Below are 6,754 nucleotides of genomic sequence, written 5' to 3'. Positions count from 1 at the left end.
TGACTCTACTTCTTACCATCACTTTTACTTAGCAGGAAGCCAAAGATACTCCCACACCACTGTCAGCATTTATAGGTCCAGGATCATAGTGGGTCGGTCCCTACAGAACATCATGCCACAAATAATGGTGGCTTAAATGATTATTTTTATCAGACTTTATTTAATTCAACAAACTGTGGGCAGGTTTCAAAAGAGATAAAGATTATCAGTACCTCTCGACACCATAACATCTTGACATTTCCTACCATTACCATTTAGTGGCAAATACACATTAGGCAAAAGATCACTCTCCTTGGCATTATTCTAAGTAAACATCAATTACTGATGATGCCTTTTCTCCCAGTCAAGCCAAGACCAGTCTCAAAATCCTCAGTCTTTTTTTTTTTTAAGATTTTATTTATTTATTCACGAGAGACACACACACACACACACAGAGGCAGAGACACAGGCACGGGAAGAAGCAGGCCCCATGCTGGGAACCTGACATCGGACTCATCCTGAGTCTCCAGGATCATGCCCTGGGCTGAAGGCGGTGCTAAACCACCACCCAGACTGTCCTCAACTCAGTCTTCTACACAGCTACCACCAATTATTCAGAATTGGCCTGGCTTTCTGCCCCTGGACACCGCTGAGTAAGCATCGTTAAAGTCTCCCCTCCTACTGCTGTCATGTCTAGGTCAGAGTCTCCCAAAGATCCTGAGCAGCTGCAGAAACTCTTCATTGGAGGTTTGAGCTTTGAAACAACCAATGAAAGTCTGAGGAGCCATTTTGAGCAATTGGGAATGCTTACAGACTGTGTGGAAATGAGAGATCCAAACACCAAGCACTCCAGAGGCTTTGGGTTTGTCACGTATGCCACCATGGAAGAGGTGGATGCAGCCACAAATGCAAGGCCACACAAGGTGGATGAAGAGTTGTGGAACCAAAGAGGGCTGTCTCAAGAGAAGATTCTCAAAGACCTGGTGCCCACTTAACTATGAAAAAGATTTTTGCTGATGGCATTAAAGAAGACACTGAAGAGGGCAGCCCAGATGGCTCAGCGGTTTAGCGCTGCCCTCAGCCCAGGGCCTGATCCTGGAGACCTAGGGTGGAGTCCCACATCGGGCTCCCTGCATGGAGCCTGCCTCTCCCTCTGCCTGTGTCTCTGCCTCTGTGTGTCTCTCGTGAATGAATAAATAAATAAATAAATAAATAAATAAATAAATAAATAAAATCTTTAAAAAAGAAGAAGAAGAAGAAGAAGAAGAAGAAGAAGAAGAAGAAGAAGAAGACGACAACAACACTGAAGAATATCATCTAAGAGATTATTTTGAACAGTATGGAAAAATTGAAGTAATTGAGATCATGACTGACCGAGGCAGTGGCAAAAAGAGAGGTTTCGCTTTTGTGACCTTTGATGACCACGACTCTGTAGACAAGATTGTCATTCAAAAATACCATACTGTGAATGGCCACAACTGTGAAGTAAGGAAAGCCCTATCGAAGCAAGAGATGGCTAGTGCTTCAGCCAAAGAGGCCAAGGTGGTTCTGGAAAGAAACTTTGGTGGTGGTGGTGGTGGTGGTGGTAAGAAACTTTTGGTGGGAATGACAACTTTGGTAGTGGAGGGAACTTCAGTGGTCAAGGTGGCTTTGATGGCAGTCGAGGTGGTGGTGGATACGGTGGCAGTGGGGATGGCTATAACAGATTTGGTAATGATGGAAGCAACTTTGGAGGTGGCGGAAGCTGTAACGATTTTGGCAATTACAACAATCAGTCCTCAAATTTTGGACCCATAAAAGGAGGAAATTTTGGAGGCACAAGCTCTGGCCCCTATGGTGGTGGAGGCCAATACTTTGCCAAACCACGAAACCAAGGTGGCTATGGCGGTTCCAGCAGCAGCAGCTATGGCAGTGGCAGAAGGCTTTAATTACTGCCGGGAAACAAAGCTTAGCAGGAGAGGAGAGCCAGAGAAGTGACAGGGAAGCTATAGGTTACAACAGATTTGTGAACTCAGCCAAGCACAGTGGTGGCAGTGGTGGGCCTAGCTGCTACAAAGAAGACATGTTTTAGACAATACTCATGTATGGACAAAAAACTCAAGGTCTGTATTTGTGACTAATTGTGTAACAGGTTATTTTAGTTTCTGTTCTGTAGAAAGTGTAAAGCATTCCAAGAGGTTTTTTTTTTAAGTATTTTTTTTAATTTTTATTTATTTATGATAGTCACAGAGAGAGAGAGAGAGAGAGAGAGAGAGGCAGAGACACAGGCAGAGGGAGAAGCAGGCTCCATGCACCGGGAGCCCGACGCGGAATTCGATCCCGGGTCTCCAGGATCGCGCCCTGGGCCAAAGGCAGGCGCCAAACCGCTGTGCCACCCAGGGATCCCCCAACAAGAGGTTTTAATGTAGGTTTGTTTTTTTGCACCCATGCTGTTGGTGGCTAAATGTAATAGTCTGATCATGATGTTGAATAAATATGTCTTTAAAAAAAGGGTGGGGGGGAATCCCTGGGTGGCTCAGTGGTTTAGCGCCGCCTTCTGCCCAGGGCATGATCCTAGAGTCCTGGGATTGAGTCCCACATCGGGCTCCCTGGGTGGAGCCTGCTTCTCCCTCTGCCTATGCCTCTGCCTCTCTCATGAATAAATAAATATTAAAAAAAAAATTAAAAAATAAAATAAAAAGCATTGGCCTGGGTGAAGAGTACAGTTAAGATTCTGACCTACTACACTAATTAGTACCAATCTAAACCCAAATGCTGTCTGTAAATCTCTAGCTGGATATGTCCTGAGACGTACATTCAACTCCATTCATATTCCTCCAACAAAGCATCTCCTTTTCTCTCTACACTCCTATTTTTTAAAATGGCAAAACCAGTAACACAACCTTCCAAATGAGATAATAATTGCCTCTTCCTTACATCTAATCAACCAACTTCAAATTTTTCTTCCTAGGTAGTAGTTTTCACATTTATTGTCTCCATTCCAAATAACACTTCCCTTGCTGAAAACTTATTACTTTTCTTCAAACATATTGTGATGAGCTATTTAAGTTACCTTGTCAATGGTCTTGAGAATACCATATTTCCCTAACTTAAAAATTGAATAAATCCTAATGCATATGAGCACAACAGCCTCAGGTTATTCAAACAACTTACATGGCACCTCAGAGTTTCATAAGTATGTAAAAGCTGCCTTTTTGACCTACTCTTGGAAATCAGATAGTAACATCTCTGCTATACTCTATTGCACAAAGTAGTAACAAGCCCACCCACTGCAAGAGAACCTTGAGGGAAGGAATGACAAAGAATTTATAACCATGTTTTAAAAACATGGTACCCGCCTCTCTTTTTCACATATTATGATCTAGAAAAAAAATGAACTAGTAATTCCCCAATTATTGCCACTACACATGCTGTCTTCTCAGCATGGGATAGTGTGATGGTTAATTTTACATGTTGGCTTGAATGGGCCACAAGATACCCAGGCAGCTGATTAAACAGTATTTGTGGATGTGTCTGTGAAGGTGTTCCAGAAAAGATCAGCATTTGAATCAGTAGACTTAGTAAAACAGAAGGCCCTTCCCACTGTGGGTGGGCATCATTCAATCCATTGAGAGCCTAAATAGAACAAAAAGGTAAAAGAAGGTTGAATTAATTCTGCCTGACAACTGGGCTAGGACATTAATCTTCTCTTGCCATTGGCACTTTTGGTTCTCAGGCTTTTAGATCCAGACTAGAACTTTTGCTGTCAGCTCTCCAACTCTCAGGCCTTCTAACTACACCACCGGCTTTCCTGGGTCTCCAGTTTGCAGATGGCTGATTGTGGGATTTCCCAGCCTCCAAAATCATATAACCAATATATAAATCTCTTCACATACATCTCCTACTGATTCTGTCTCACTGGAGAACCATACAACCTCCCCCTCCCTGTCCCTGGAAAACCCCTACTCATTCCCCCTGGTATCATCAAGATACTATTTCCATTGTGAGAGCTTCACTGACAGTAAGCATCCAGGGAGTTCTTGGTCACCCAGGGTCTTAATAAGATTCAGGCAGATTTAGTAGATATAGAATGGAGCCAAAGATTCTATACTTCTTTTTTTTTTAATTTATTTTTTATTGGTGTTCAATTTACTAACATACAGAATAACCCCCAGTGCCTGTCACCCATTCACTCCCACCCCCCGCCCTCCTCCCCTTCTACCACCCCTAGTTTGTTTCCCAGAGTTAGCAGTCTTTACGTTCTGTCTCCCTTTCTGATATTTCCCACACATTTCTTCTCCCTTCCCTTATATTCCCTTTCACTATTATTTATATTCCACAAATGAATGAGAACATATAATGTTTGTCCTTCTCCGACTGACTTACTTCACTCAGCAGATTCTATACTTCTTACAAGCTCCCAGGTGATACCCATGTTGCCATACTAACCACACTTTGAGTAGCCAGAGGTCCCTCAAAGAAGCCACTCAAATTGCCAGCTCAGGGCAGAGTGCTCCATCCAAGGAGAGGACTGTGGCACAGGGGTGGACTAAAGCATGCGTCCAGGAGAGACATCAAAGTGGAATGGGAAAAGTTGCTGCAGGTACATATGAGCCAGCAGATAGTTAAGAGGCAGGCAAGGGGAAAATTTGGGGTACAAGCCAAAGGAGAGAAATCAGAGACATTAAGCCAAAAGCTACCAAAGTTTTTAAGTAAAGGATAGGAAGCAGAGAGTGGGGTAACCATAGAGCTAATGAAAGGGGAATATGTAAAAGCTTTTTGTTGATGAAACATGGCAGGGGTGGCTATTAGAGCATGAGGCTAAAATTAACATTTTACAAAATATTTGTCTACCCCTCCACTGAGGCAACTGTCTGCACATTGGGTTTTTTAATTTGCATATCTATATGTAAACTGTACTTACCATTAACTTCCTGAAAACATGAACTATTTCTATTTATTAGAGAATGGTATTTAAGTGCATATGCGTGTTTCTGGGTTCATATCTTAACTCCAGGGATAGCCCTGGAGGTTTTTGTGTTTTTGTTTTTTTGCTTTTGTTTTCTTAAGCATAAAATAAGGGACAATAATATAATAATGATGATGTCTACTGACAGAAATGTTGAGACAAAAGAGAATATATGTCAAAGTGTTTTGCCTGGAACACAATAAGCCTTAGGTCAGTATTTGATAGTATTACAGAGAGGAAATATGACATCTCAAAGAATAGGATGAGAATCAAACTACCAGATCAAAAATCCCTACCTCTCCTATTTACTAGCTGTGTGACCTTGGACATGGTTCTTAATTCTTCTAAGCCTCAGTTACTTCAACTACAAGCTGAGATGTTAATAAGACCTACTTAATAGGATTATTAAGAGAATTAGGATTATCCATCCCTGATATTGGCAGTACACTTTCAGTGAACACCAGTCATGATTGTTAACAGCAGCAGCAGCATGAGACACACAATCTGGCACAAAGTGGGCTTTCCATAAGTATTTGCTGAATTACTAAATAAATTAATATAGAAATGCTGGTCTCAGCAGTTTCACTTTCCTTCAAAAGTTTAAAATATCGTCATGTACTTAAGGGAAAACTTTCCTTAGGACTTATACGAGGGGAAGGGAGAATAGAGACTGTTTCTCTCTCTGCCTCTCTCTGTGTGTCTCTCACAAATAGATAAATGAAATCTTCAAACAAACAAACAAACAAACAAACAAACCAAAAAACCTAAATCTTTGTGTGGACCTGTGCTTCCATTTTGGGGGAGATAAATAATGAGAAATGGAATGGCTGGATCATTATAGTATGAGAATGTTCAATTTTTAAGAACCTACCAAACTATTTTTCTAAGTGGTTATATAATTTCACATTCCAACAGTGTGTAAGAATTCCAGTTTGTCCAACCTTTCCCATTACTCACCGAGACTTGGTGAATGAAAGGTTCACTGGAAGGCAGATGGAGACTCATATGCCTAGTTAGGGAATTTGGATTTTTAATTCAGAGGCAACATAGACCCATTAAAAGTTCTAGAATAGGGGAGGGACAAGGTGTATGAGGTTATTGAGGATGGTAAGTCTCTTATAGTGTGTGTAGAGTTGATTAGGATAGGGAAAGGCTAATGGTTGGGAGACCATCTTAGGTAGCAAATTGGGTGGTGCCTGAGATAGTTCAGACATGAGAAGATACTTGTCTGAACCAGTGGGATGGGGGTGAAAATGGAAAGGAAAGAGCAGATGCAAGAGGAAATTTGAAGGAAAAGTTAATGACAGAGGTTTTATTTAGTTTTTGTTCCTCATAGGAACGGAAGGAGAAATTTGCTTCCATTTTTCTAGTTTGAGAGACTAGGAGAAGAGTGGTGTCATTAATAGTAACAGAAAAGTCAACAGGTGTATTTTGGAGATAGAGAATGAGAAAGATAATAGGTGGGGTTTATTTTAGATATGTTGAATTTGAAGTGCATTCAACTATGTTCCAGGCATGTTTTTATGTTAATGTTTATTCCATGCATCAATTCCACATGAGTTTTAGGTGACCATGTGAACATAAAGAAGACGAGCTTTGGAAATAAGTTACAGGCAGAAACTGCCAGTGAGGTGTGGACAAGGGAAAAGAGCAAGGTGTAGAACTGGGTGGGGTTGGGGCTTTGAGGAGGGCTGTAAAAGGAGCTGTGGAAGCATATATTTGAGAAACTTCCCCCACAGAAGTGTTAGTTTTAATTGGGAGAGATGCATGACCATACCCCAGAGGTCATGGTATTTCAAAGAGTCATTTCAGGGGTAACATTATTGG

The 6,754-nt window shown here is 41.5% G+C and overlaps 1 pseudogene; it reads left to right on the top strand.

The window, feature by feature from the left end:
- The first annotated feature begins 668 nt into the window (after window positions 1-668).
- LOC111091067 lies at window positions 669-1,907 on the top strand (annotated as a pseudogene).
- Window positions 1,908-6,754: the final 4,847 nt, after the last annotated feature.

Source organism: Canis lupus, chromosome 19 (assembly GCF_011100685.1).
Source record: "Canis lupus familiaris isolate Mischka breed German Shepherd chromosome 19, alternate assembly UU_Cfam_GSD_1.0, whole genome shotgun sequence".
Lineage (NCBI taxonomy): Eukaryota > Metazoa > Chordata > Mammalia > Carnivora > Canidae > Canis > Canis lupus.
The sequence above is the reverse complement of the archived record's forward strand: the minus strand, read 5'-3'. Positions and strand labels throughout refer to the sequence as shown.